General features: G+C 35.8%; 1 non-coding gene across 1 annotated transcript; it reads left to right on the top strand.

Moving 5' to 3' along the window:
* The first annotated feature begins 9,096 nt into the window (after nt 1-9,096).
* On the top strand, nt 9,097-9,203 carry LOC116600409. Its single transcript, XR_004289623.1, has one exon. It is a non-coding gene; the product is annotated as a U6 spliceosomal RNA (small nuclear RNA).
* Nucleotides 9,204-14,632: the final 5,429 nt, after the last annotated feature.

Below are 14,632 nucleotides of genomic sequence, written 5' to 3' on the forward strand. Positions count from 1 at the left end.
TTCCCTGATGATTAGCGATGCTGAGAATCTTTCCATGTACGTGTTGGCCATTTGTACGTCTTTGGGGAAAAAAATGTCTATTCAGGTCCTGTGCCCATTTCAAAATCAGATTTTTTTGTTATTGAGGCATATGAGTTTCTTACATATTTTGTTATCAACCCTTATAGATATATAGTTTGTAAATATTTTTCTCCCATTCTATAAGTTGCCTCTTCATTGTATTGATTGTTTCTTTTGCTCTGCAGAAGCTTTCTAGTTTGATGTAGTCCAACTTCTTTATTTTTGCTTTTGTTGCTTGCTTGTGCTTTTGGTATCACATCCAAAAAATGTTGTGAAGACCAATGCCAAGGAGCTTTTCCCTGTGTTTTCTTCTAAGAGTTATATGGTTCCGGGTCTTGCATTTAAGTCTTTAATCCATTTCAAGTTAATTTTTGTGAGTGGTGTAAAATAGAGGTCCAATTTTATTCTTTTGCATACAAATATCCAGTTTTTTTGGCACCATTTCTGAAAGTGACTATCCCTTCCCCATTGAGTATTCTTGGCTCTCTTGTCTAATATTAGTTGACTGTGTAGGTGTGGGTTGATTTCTGGGCTCTTGATTCTGTTCCACTGGTCTGTGTGTATATTTTTATGCCAGTACCATACTGTTTTATTATAGCTGTGTAATAAAGTTTGAAATAAGAAAGCATGATGCCTCCGGCTTTGTTCTTTTCTCAAGATTGTTTTGGCTATTTAGAGTCTTTTGTGGTTTCACATGGATTTTAGGATTTTTTCTCTATTTATGTGAAAAATGCCATTGGAATTTTGATAGGGATTATACTGTATCTATAGCTGGCTTTGGGTAGCCCATACAACCACTTTGAAAAATTGTCATTATCCACTCAAGTTAAATATCTGTATACTTTATAAACACAAATTTCTTATGCATTATAATACATCTAAAGAATGATCAAAATTGCCCTTACAATAATAAAAAAATAGAGAAAGCCAAAATGTCCATGAAGAGTGAAATAGATAAATTTGGTATACTCATGTACTACAAGTCTAAATATTCTGAAAATGAATAAAATATTATTATACAGAACAAAACATAGAAACCTTATAAATACAATGCTATCAAAAGAATCCAGTCTCATAATGTTTCATTCTGTATTATTTTCATTTATATGAAGTTTAAAAATAGGCACTATAAATTTATGATGTCAGATTAGCAAGTCAGAATAGTATTTAACTTTGGGGAGGAGGAAGGGACAAGTGATTAATAGTTGGATGAAGGACTTCTGAAATGCTGCTAATGTTCTATTTTTGTTCTAGGGATGGTTACATGAATGTGTTCATTTTATGACATGTCATCAAGCTTAAGATTTATGATCTTTCTGTATTATGTTTGTTTCATTTCAGTAAAAATGTAAAACAATAACAACAACAAATAAAAGGTAAGAAAAGGACCCCAATGGAAAAGAAAAAAAATAAACAGAAGTTGTATTTTGTTATTATAAATCATCTATTTTAAAATTGAGGAATACTTAACAAAGTTCAATTAGAAAAATAAGGGTACTTTAATTATTATACATCAGCATTTATGCATAATATTTACCTTTTTGCCCAAGTGACCTATTCACTCCTCTATCAACAAATCCCTGAATCACAAAGATAGGTAGTTCAAATGATATACATACTTTTAAATAGTTCATCTTGCAGTTTGAAATGGTAGGAACACTTTCCACTGAGGTCTGTACAAAACCTAATTAGTTTCATTCAGCAAGTTAATGCATTTATTTGTCTCCTATGCATTAAAAACTGGCATAAAATATAGTTGTATGTACATGGTCTTTTTTTAATTTTTAATTTTTAATTATTATGTTCAATTAGCCAATATAGAGTACATCTTCAGGTTTTTAAGAGATGTTATTTATTTATTTGACAGACAGAGATCACAAATAGGCAGAGAGGAAGGCAGAGAGAGAGGGAAGCAGGCTCCCCGCCAAGCAGAGAATCCGACATGGGGCTTGATCCCAGGACCCTGAGATCATGACCTGAGCTGAAGGCAGAGGCTCAACCCACTGAGCCACCCAGGTGCTCCGCATCATCAGTTTTTGAAGTAGTTTTCGACAATTCATTTGTTCTGTGTAACACCCAGTGCTCATCACAACACTTGTCCTCCTTAACACCCATCACCCGTTTATTCTATTCCCCCCAACCCTCTCCCTTCTGTAACCCTCGGTTTGTTTCCCAGAGTCGAGAGTCTCTCATGGTTTGTTTCCCTCTCTGATTTCTTCCCATTCAGTTTTCATTCCCTTCCCCTGTGGTCCTCCATGCTATTCCTTATGTTCTACATATGAGTGAAACCATATGATAATTGTCTTTCTCTGTTTGACTTATTTCACATAGCATAATCCCTTCCAGTTCCATCCATGTCGATGCAAATGTAGGTATTCATACTTTCTGACAGCTGAATAATATGATGGTCTTTTCTTAAATATAGACAGATACCTATCTTTGTATCTATACATCCGTCTGTCCATCCACCCATCCATTCATCACCTGTCTATTGATAACTTGAATCAAAAATCGAATATGGAGAGTACCCTAAAAACCTGACAGAACACAGTTTGGAACCTCCTGGATTGTTTTGTTTGTTCTGTCTAGTTCCTGACGGTAAGATGGTGGCTGGGGATGTAACACATTTCCTGGGAGGAGGCTGTTTCCCTGCTTCTGAGGGCTAGCCTGCCAAGAAGGCAACCAAATCTTTCCTGAGCTCTACACAAAATTTCCTACTTTCCTTTGTGAGTGAAAGGCCATGGCAGATTTTTGCTTCTTTTGTAGACAGCCTGGCAGTCCCTCCTAGACTCGGGGAATGAGGTGGCTGTGGAATAAGTGAATTTACTCTATAGTGGCAAGGTGAAAAGCATAGCTTCTTGCTGTTTCATTTCCATAACTGTGCCATCTAACAGTAACATGAATGTTTCCACAGACTTCATGAGATCCAAAGGATTGAGTAAAAGCATTGCTTTTTGTTTGCAAAGTCAGGTTTTTCACTTTTCATCTTGCTCAAAACAGACTTGGCAAGAATTTGACACAAATACCCATTCCCTCCTTACTGAACCATTCTTGGGTCTGTAACACTATAACCTCTCTGTGTTGCTTTTTACCCCACTGGCTCTTAGTAGTCTTTGCTGATTTCTCTACTTTCCCCTTAACCTTAAATATTAGAATTCCTTTAAGGTCTAGCATAATCCTCATCTTATCTCACTCTAAATACTTTCTCCCTAGGTGATCTCATCCATTTCCATGGTTTTAAATATCCTATATATGTCAACAATATCAAATTATATATCCAAGTTCACTATCTTGTTCTGAGCATCCAAAAAAGTTGTCAAAGGAATATGAGTTCACAAAAACAATCAAACATCTGAGTTATATAAGAATTAAAAAGGAAATGCACAATGTGGTACCTATTTTAAGAGGAATAATTGGTGGAATAGAACAAACAAGTATTTATGATAAGTATAAATAGTATTTTCAAAGAAATAAAGATATTGGAAATATGAAGCAGAGATAACAGTTATTAAGAATAGCCAGAGTGACATCAGTGATTATCTCTCTGGCAGAGCTCAGGAGGAGGACACAGAATCTCCTCTAGGATGGAAGGGGTGTAGGTGAGGCCCCCCGGAAAACAGTTCAACCTCATAAAATAAGGTCACCTTGATAATAAATGCCACAAGTAGTAGGAGAAGCAGATCTAGACTGGAGGAGTCCTGCCTACTCTTAGTGGACTGACATTTATATAGTTACATAGTCAATATCCCTTCTCTTTCCTGCTGCTGCTTCCTCTCCTGAACAAGACAGGTCAGAGGGAGGCACCCAAAGTTTCCTTACTTCTGGGAAGGTGAAGACTGAGAACTAAGGGTAAGGGGTATGGAGGGAGAATGGGGAGGGAGAGAGAGCGGGGAGGGAGAAGAGAGAAGGAGGAAAGGAGGAAGAGGGAGAGAAGCTTGTAGAAAGAGAGGGAGAGGGGGAAGGGGAGGGAAGGAGACAGCAAGAGTGAGTGTCCTACCTGGAGACTGGAGAGAAACTCCATGGCAACTATAAAGGTATTTGAATTTGACAGAATATTTTTCTGAATGAGACTGAGATTTTAGTAAGTGAATGGGATAATAGAGAATATAGGTATTGATTCCTGCCCCCTGATTCCTGGCACAGAGCTCCTGAAACCCTCATAATTTCATAAGTGATAAGGACACTAGGAACATCTCTTGTTTCAAAATTTGTCTTTGACCCTACTCTTGACATGGGGCAGCTAAAAACTCTTGTAAATTCCTGAGTGATAAGAGCACTAGGGGCATCTTGTGTTCTGATGAGCTGACTCCACACGGGTGCTGGATGTCACCTGGATGGGGACTTGTCACCGGAAAGACCAAGCCATGATTAGAAGCTTGGAATTTTCAGCTCTGCCCCACTCCCACTCCGGAGAGGCAGAGAGGCTAGAAATGGAGTTAGTAATTGGTCATGCTTGCAGGATGAAGTCTCCATAGAATCTCAAAAGTATGGTGTTGGGGGAGCTTCCAGGTTGGTGATCACATCAATTTACTGGAAGGGTGATAGGCCCCATCTCCACCGAGACAGAAACTCCCCCCTAACTGGGGAGTTCATTTTGTTCCTTTTCATCTGGCTATTTATCTGGATCCTGGATCATATCCTTTAATGAACTGATAATTGTAAGTAAGCATTTCTCTGAGTTCTGTGAGGCAAACCAGCAAATTAATAAAACCCAAGGAGGAGGTGTTTCCATCCTCTAATCTATAGCCAGTATATCCTCCAATCTATAGATGTATAGTTGGTAACCTGAATGTGTGTCTGGCATCTGAAATGTGTGAGGATGGGGGCTGAGGGCAGTCTTGTGGGTCTGAGCTCTTAACCCATGGGAATCTGATAGTGTCTCCTGGTAGTGTCAGAATTGACTTAAATCGAATTGATAGAGGACAAATTTCCACATATTTGGTGACCAGATGTATCATAAGTAAAGAGTTGCATGTGACTAGGAAAGGAGACACAAAGGAGAGAAACACAATAGGGAAGAACCCTATAGGAGGGAAATGACTGAGCTATTCCATTTTAATGAGAGTATAGAAGTCATTACACTGGACTAAAATTTAAGCAGGAATAGAATGGAAATAAAATGAGACGTGCTCTAAGCAGATTGAGTGTTCAAGGCCAAGAAAAGTACAAGAAATTTTGAGAATAAAACATAGTGCCTGTTATACATAATTGAATTGAGAGCTCTGAATTCACCAAGCAATTATTTGTTGATCACCATGTATGCCTAAGCAACTGTCTTGATATTAGAGATACAATAGTGTGTAACTTTGATAAAAATCTCTTCATTCATGGAGCTTACTTTCTAGTAGCAATCAAATCCATTATATATGCTACATACTGAGGGATGTCCAGTCATACAGCTGTGTCTCCATTCCTAAAGCGACCCCGTTCAAGGGAATTTTCTGCAGTGATGAAATAGTTCTGTATCTGTGCTCTCTAATGTGGCCACTATGACTGAAGAACATAATTTTAAAATTATATTTAATTTTAACTCATTTCAATTTAAATAACCACTTGTGTCTAGTGCCTGCCATTTTGGACAGAGTACCTATAGAGTTTTTAATGAAACTGTACAGTTAATTTTTATTTAAAACCCTCACACAACCTATGACTCAGAGCCAATCTGTACACCTGTTCCACTGACACTTGAAAAACAAATCATGTTTTTTCAGAATAAAAAGTTTAATAAATATCATCTAGATATATCCTGTTCTTTATGTTATTTAGGATGTTGATATTGTTATTGATTATATTCAATCAGTTGATCTATCATGGACTGAGAGGAGTAAACTAAAACCTCCTTCAATTATGTGCTTCTGCTAAAGCCTCAGCTTCCAGAATTCAATAAGTTTGTCTTCAGCTGGACACTGTGTTCCCTGTAATTGCTGTTTATTTGAAAACAAGGGTTTCAGAAAAGTGTCACAATCACCATTTTATACTTAACATGAAACATAATAAGGAAATAGATATTCTCCTTTGCCCCACTACAAACCACCACATGGTTTTGCAACTTCAAGGCTTTCTGGCTTTCCTGGAACCATGAAGTCACATAACCAGCAGTACGTCCTTGAACACCAAAACATAGGAGCTACCCAGACTTCACAAACATATTTGTTTGTCTCATAAATAATTGGGGAAGGGCCATGTAGAACTCGAAGTAAATATCTGAAAAAGTTGGTTTTGTAGCTTAATGGTGTCAGGATAGTGTCACTGTGAGCCTTTTGATCTTTGCTTCATGTTTATCTTTGCATAGTTACCAGATGGCTGCTGGAGGTTTAGACATTATGTCCACATCCAAAGGAGGAAATGGGGAAGGGAAAAGGCCTTATCATTTACATCCATTCTTTTTTCCCAGAAAACACAATCTTTCCCAGGAATGTCTTGCATATGTGTCATTAGCCATAAGTATGCCTGTCAATGGACACTGTAAACTTTTAGGAGGAAAGCAGAAGCAAGAATTTAACCAGACACAGTGAAACCCAAAATAAAATAAAAGTTTAATCACCAAAGAAGAAGGAAACAGATATTGAACAAGTGACTAACAGTAGGAATCCAATTTATTTTTCTTTATATAGTGGACCAATTTCCCAGAAGAGAAAAAGCATTTAATGATTTTACGCAACTGTCTTTAAATCACAAATCTCCCAGTCCTTGGGATTGGAATGAAACCAATGCGAGTAATTGATCTATCCTATCCTCAGAATACTTTTGTATTTCAATGAGAAGTGCTAATAGATTGAGCTCATTACAGTAGCCGAATCCTTCCTATCCTATTAGGAGTATCTTAGGAAGCACCTCAGCTCCACATACACTCCTGTCACACCCTAACATCAGTTTGACATACGTGCATCAACATGATTAAACCTCTGTGAAAATTACTCGGGTGGAATAAAGCAATGGAATGGCACTCTACAAATGTGGGAAAAGCTAAAAGAGCAAAGAAAAAAGTCAGTGTAAGCATAATAAGCCACGGAGGTTTTGGCTGGGGAGATAGGAAGGGGCCATGCATAGACTTGTAGGTCAATGGTAAGGATCAAAGATTTTATTCTAAGTACAATAAGAAGCTGTTAAGGTATTTAATTCATAGAGTGTTTGCTTGGTTTACAAATTTTACTAGTGTAGTCATCTGTGGGAAAAACAATGTAAATGTGTCCTAATATCTTTTGTAAAGTTGAAGAAGTAATTTGTCAATTTCAGTGTATTCAAAGAATTCCTTTGATAGGTATCTGCCGTACCTCACACATCCAATGAGGAAAATGTAGCTGTGTGTATCAGAGGAGGTTTTCAGCAGACTTCTCTCTCTCACACATGCACAGACTTACAGAGTTCTATGGCAAATAAACATGGCTTTCATAGGTTCTAGTTTCCATCTTGTAGTCTTATGCCATCATGTGTGAGCTTCATTATCTGTGTGTTACCCTAATAACTGGACCTATCATGTTTGTTAATGACACCATTGGACATTCTGGGATTAGAATTGACTGTTTTTGATGAACTTTTAGAAGAAAATGTTTGGCTTCTATATGGGTAATAAGGTAGAGGAGGCAAAAGTGGATGGGAGGAGGAGTTAGGAGTTACTTCAGAGATCATGGATGCCTGCGTTAGATTTTTGCCAATGGACAGAAGAAAACTGTGGATGATATAAGATCTAATATGAAGGTAAAATAGAATTAATGATAGACTCCATTCAGGAAGGCAGAGAGAGGGATTAATGAAGTATAAATACTTCCCTAGTTGTGGGTAAAATAGTGCTTGCAGAGTAGTGGTTATATAGTAGTAATACCTACTGCATGAATAAAAAAAGAAGTTACAATAGTCACAACATGTACAATACAGTTTTGGGATATTTATGATATGTGTAAGACAAGGCTTGTTATTCTTTCTTTACAGATGTGGAAAGAGTCTGGAGTCTCTAGCCAGACTGGTTAGAGAAAAAGATGTGATGTAACAGAGGATAAAGCAAAGAAGACCACTGAATCTTAAAGAAGATTAGAAGAAGGTGAGAACACTTGTGTGTACATGGCAGAAGGGTGTAAGGGAAAAATAAAGGCTGCACAATGGACTTTGAGCAGTTTGGTTGTGGGTGATGAACTGGGTATCCTTTTGATATGCGCTTTTAAAAAAATTAACACATAATGTATTATTTGTTTCAGGGGTTCAGGTCTGTGATTCATCGGTCTTACACAATTCACAGCGCTCACCATAGGATGTAGGGGTTGTGATTACTTTTGACTATTGGGGTATCCTTTTTCTACATGATTCTAAGCAGAAGATTGAGTTCATTAAGGTTCCAACTTTAATGTTGCTCAGCTAATTTTGTCACCTTGAGTGTACACATGAAATGTGACTTGAGCAAAGGTTGGTTTGGAAGGCAGAGCATGATTTGGGGGCAGTGAGAAAATGGAGTTGGCCAGTTTTATGTTCAACTTTGTGAAAGGCAAGATTGGAGGGGCTTATTGGATACAGGTTATGGAAGGCCTGGAAAAAATGTGAATTGAAATCCTTACTAGCCAGATTTGTTGTACATTAATTCTCTCTCTGAAAGAAATTTTAGAAAATAAAGAAAATTAAGACAAAAGAAAGTATTCATACCTCCCTTGTGTTAAAATGACAATTTTAAAGGATATTTATTCTAGCCTTCTGTATTGGTACATGTATATATGTGTGTAAAAACTTCATTGTATGATTAATAATTGAAATTATACTCTACATAACTTTTTATAGCCTATTAAAAGAATTCCATGAACACTTTCTTATTAAATAATCTTTTCAAAATGGCTTTGGGTGGCACACAGTAGTCTATCATATGGGTGTGCTATGAATTACTTAACTATTTCCTTTTAGACTTTATTTGAACTATTTTCCCATTTCCATAATGGACCTTATTATTAGCTATTTCTTTTTTAAAAAATTCTATATCATTAACATTCATGTATTAAGTCTGTAACTGATAAATTTTCCATAATTAGAAGTACTGATCAAAAGTAATGAGCACTTGTGCTCACTTTGGCAGCACATCTAATGAAATTGGAATGATACAGAGGAGATCAACATGGCTCCTGTGCAAGGATGACACACAAATTTATGAAGCATTCCATATTTCTGGATGTTAACCAGACTTATTGTGGTGATTATTTCATAATATATATAAATATCAAATCATTATGCTGTACACCTGAAACTAGTATGATGTTTTATGTCAATTATACCTCAATTTAAAAAAAAACATAATGAACAATTTTAGAGTTCTGGGTAGATATGACAAATGGCCTGTCAGGTTTTAACCCCTTTGTATGCCTTGTAGTAAAGGATCAAATTTCCTATTTCATTGCTTTCTCTTCACTACTAGGAATTAGCTTTTAAAACATGAAAAATAATATCTCATAATTTTAATTTGCATGTCTTGGTTATTAGTGAGTTCCAACATTTTTCATGTGTTTATCAGCTATTTTTCTCTTAAAAATTAAATTCATATGTTCAGTTTATCTTTCCGTTCATCATTTACGACAGCTTGGACCCAACACAGAGGGATAACTAAATAAATATTTTTACGAGTAACTGAAAATCCATATGGACTTTCACCCAGGAACCAATAATGCATATAGTTTGTTGCTGCTCCTCTTCTATTAATCTTCTTAAATTTAATTATTTCTCCTGTGAAATGTAGTATTCAGGGAAAATGTGATTATTTTCTCCATGCTCTCTAGAGACCTAAGAGACATTTTCTCAGTTGAAACTTCTCTCTTCATTTTCACTGTATATCATACATCACCAGCAGGAACCCTTAGGTTATGGGAGGGCTGTGTATGGACTACATATTTATTGAACTCTAATTGTATGACTAAATGAATGCACCAGCCATGCAAATACAAATGTAAGTCTTAAAAATAATAATTTACATAATTAGCTGACAAGAAGGCTTGAGCTATTATTTAAGTTCATATATAACCTTACATTGTCAAGTGTTAATTTATGCTCTGTTCTTTCCAGCATGATTGAGCTGTTTGGTAGTTTTATTTATGACTCGTGCTTAGATTCATTTTGCAGTGCTGATAATGTTGAGATAATGGGAATTTATAGTTAGCTCTGACAAGAGGCCATAAAACAAATGACTGGATGTTTTCTCTATTGCCACGGGCTCGATTTATAACATAAAGTACTTAATAATTGTTATTAATGAACCCACTGTGGTTGGTATATAGACACAGCTGGAAATCACATCTGTTATCAGACAGCCTGGGTTGAGTAAAGTACAAATACTGCAGGGAACTAATAGCTACAAAAGGAAATGACATCACAGAGCCATAGGAAGTGCCCATAGATGTTAGCTACACTGAGGCAGAAGAGATTTAGGATAGATTTTAGGAGAAATGACAGAGAATTTGGTGCTCTTTAATTTTTTCTTCCATAGGGATCCAAAATGTCTTTAATTATGAGCTAGAGGTCCAGGATCAATCCATATATTAATTATTAGTAAAGTTTACATCTTATTTTTTAGACCAAAATAAATAAAAATAGTCTAAATTCAGCCTACCAACTTACCTTTTGAGGCTTCTCTTCTGCAGCATTTTTTGAAACATTCTGTCTTATTCAAATTGGGTTATTTGTCTTTGTTTTTATAGACTTATGCTTTCCTGTATGTATGCGTTACCTTATGTTGCTATCTCCAGCTGAGGCCATTTCAAACTATTTAAAGACAGAAAGAACTACTTGTACTTATTTCCTCTCTCTCTCTCTCTCTCTCTCATCTATTCTCAATTTTCATTCTCCCCATTCACCATTGGTAAACATTGTAATACATATTATAATCATTATTTGATTATATTTGAAGTATTTTTGCTTATTTGATTATATGTTTTTTGTGTATGTGACTTTTTTTTAAATTTATGGAAGTTGTGGTAAATCGCAGATCTCAATTTACTTCTTTTTATTAGCAGTGAAGTGTCAGCCATGATACTCCCTGAATATGTAGCCCATTCTTTGTAAATGTTTCATAAGACTCCATGTGTAGCCACCAAAATTGACTATCTACTCTCCAGTCGGTGACCGGCACTCAGCTTTCTCTGAATCCCTATCACATTAAACAAGGTAATGATTGGCATTTTTATGTATGTCCTTGTGGATCAATGGGAGAATTTCTTTAGGCTACATACCTAAAAGTGTATTTCCTGGGTCATACCTGTGTGTGTGTGTGTGTGTGTGTGTGTGTGTGTGTAGACTTGATTAGAATAAATGCTGACAGATAGCTCTTGAAAATATTCCACCATTCTCCTAACAGGAGTAACAGTTCCTATATCCTCATATACAATTAATAATTGGCCTCACCAAGTTTTACATTTTAAGCAAATTAACAGGGATAAGATAATATATCATGACTGTTTTCATTTGCTTCTATGATTACTACTGAGTTTGAATATCTTTTGATTTGTTTATTGCTTTTGGAGTTCGTTATATTTTAATTGCCTTTTCACATGTGTGCCCATTTTTTCCCTCTTGAGTTATTTAACTCTTAGGAACTTAAAGGAATTCTTTGTATATTTTTGCATTGTCAGTTTTGATATTGTGAATTTTTTCTTACTGTCTATCATTTCTCTATTAACTCTATTCATACTATTCTTCATTAAACAAAAATATTTAATTTTTATGTTAGTTTATTCAACACATTTTTGCCTGAGGATTTGTGCTCCTCAAATATTTTTTTCTTCAAGTATTTATTTTATTTATTTTTACAAAAGATTTTATTTATTTATTTGACAGAGAGCGATCACAAGTAGGCAGAGAAGCAGGCAGAGAGAAAGGAAGGGAAGCAGGCTCCCTGCTGAGCAGAGAGCCCGATGTGAGACTCGATCCCAGGACCCTGAGATCATGACCTGAGCCGAAGGCAGTGGCTTAACCCACTGAGCCACCCAGGCACTCTCTTCAAGTATTTTAAAGACAATTCTTCCTTACCTCTAAATCACAAATATATATTCTGACATTTTCTTTTATTGATTTTCTATTTTATCTTTGATTAATCTATCTGGATTCTACTTTTATACATGATGTATTTAGGGATCCAGTTTTCCTTTTTAATGTCATATACAAAACAATTTATCCTTCCACTTTTGATTTGTGGTGCTATATTTCCATATTTATCATATATTAAATTCTAACCTAAACAAGGTCTTTCTCTGAGTTCACTGTTTTGTTTCATTGATCTGTCAATCTGTTTTTATATCAAAACCTATCTATTTTATTACTGTGTGTTAGATCAGGCAGATCACCATGGACCCTGAACGTCCTTGAACTTCCTGCTGATGGGCCAAACTGATCTGTAAGGCTTATTTGTCCCCCAACCTGAGCAGTTTCTGTAGCTGGTCATACAGGCAGACAAGTAGGCCAAGCGTGGGTGAAGGGAAGAGAGAGGGAGATATTGTTTTGTTTACTGCTTACTACAGAAGGTGCTGTGACCATCTGGTAGTGCTGTTTGGGCCACTGTCGTGCACCACTTTTATTGCTCTCAGTGATGAGTGTATAATTAGTAATGATGGTTTATATGCTTATGCTGTGAACCCTCATAAAATTCAAGGGAGATTGTCCCAATTGGGAAGAGTCACTTTTAGAGAAATGATAGCGGGTACAACAGACCACCAATTAGGCTTTCAGCTTCCTCTCATGTTGTATGATGGAAACTATAAACTTCCAGAGTGAGTAAAGGAAATCACAGTCTTGGCGTCTGTAAACTTCAAAGACCCTTTTGAACTACAGATATCTGATACTAATAACTATGCTGATTGGAACCAATACTGGAGAATGTTCTGCCAACACTTGAATGTGTATTCTGCTATTTTGGGATAAAATATTCATTAATATCAATTATGTCAAGTTGGTTGATAGTGCTGTTCAAGTCTTTATGTCTACTAATTTTCTATCTATGTTGTCTATCAATTACTCATTGAAGAGTATTATTTCCCATTATAATTGTAGATTTGTCCATTTCTCATTTCAGTTCTATTTGTTTTTGCTTCATATATTTTGAATCTGTTATTAGAAGCATACAGATTTAAATATGCTATTTTTTAACAAATTGACAACTTTATCATTAGGAAATACTCTTTTTTATCTGGTGATAACACTTCTTATCTGATATTATCCTTATCTGATATTATCTTAGCCATTCCAGCTTGTTTTCAATTAATGTTTATTGGCATAACTGTTTCTGTCTTCCATTTCGAACTTATCAATGTTTTTATATTTAAGGTGGTTTTCTTTCAGATGACATTTAACTGATTTTCTTAAGTCCAATTTGAGAATCTCTGGCTTTAAATTGGAGTATATAGACCAATGGTCAAAAAGTATTTTTGAAATGGCCAGATGGCAGTATTTTAGGCTTTTGGATCAAATAGTCTCTGTTGAAACTGCTAAACTCTCCTATTACAGCATGAAAACTGCATAGACCACATACATAAATGAATGGGCATGGCTGTGTTTGTTCCAATACAATTATTAACAAAATCACAATGGGCTATATTTGGCCCATGGGTCATCATTTGCTGATCCATGGTTTATACCCTTTATGTTTAAAGTAAATATTTATAGGTCAGGGTTATATCATCCAACTTGTTTTCTATTTGTCTCATGTATTATTCATTCATTTCTATTTGCTTTCCTCTTCTTTTCCCACCTTCTATTGGATTGAGGTTTTTTAGATTCCATTTTACATCCTTTTTTTTTTTTAAACATATTAGGTGGAAAAAAACCTTTTTTGTGTTTTACATTTTAAGTGACTGTTTATGGTTTATAATATACATCTTTACCTTTGCACGGTCTACTTTAAAATAATAGTATAACACTTTATAGATTAAGATTATTTTTTTAAAGGTTTATTTATTCACTTAGGAGAAGGAGACAAGTAGCGGGGAGCCTGATGTGGGGCTCAATCTGAGGGCACCAAGACCATAACCTGAGTTGAAACCAAGGCTGGGTTTTCAACTGATTGAGCCACCCAGGTGCCCATATAGATTAAGATTCTTTTTTTTTTTTTTTGTTAAGATTTGTATTATTTATTTGACAGAGAGAGGGAGATTACAAGTAGGCAGAGAGACAGGCAGAGAAAAAGAGGGAAGCAGGCTCTCCGCTGAGCAGAGAGACCAATCCAAGGCTCGATCCCAGGACCCTGAGATCATGACCCGAGCTGAAGGCAGAGGCTTAACCCACTAGCCACCCAGGCACCCCTAGATTAAGATTCTTAAGTACTCTCACTTTCTATCCTGTCATTTGTGCTATTTTTCTCATACCTTTTACCTCTATGTGTGTTATGCTGTGTGCACTGCAACCACTTTTTTCCCAGATTTTTTTGAAATATAAATGACAAATTTTTAATATATTTAAGGTGTACAGTGTGATGATTTGTTATATACATATATTGCGAGAAGATTCCCATACCATCAAGTTAATTAACACCTCACATATTTATCTTTTTTTAGGGGGAATGAGAATACTTTAGTTCTATTCTCTTAGCGAATTTCAATTATACATATTTATCGACTATAGT

Source organism: Mustela erminea, chromosome 9 (genome assembly GCF_009829155.1).
Source record: "Mustela erminea isolate mMusErm1 chromosome 9, mMusErm1.Pri, whole genome shotgun sequence".
NCBI lineage: Eukaryota > Metazoa > Chordata > Mammalia > Carnivora > Mustelidae > Mustela > Mustela erminea.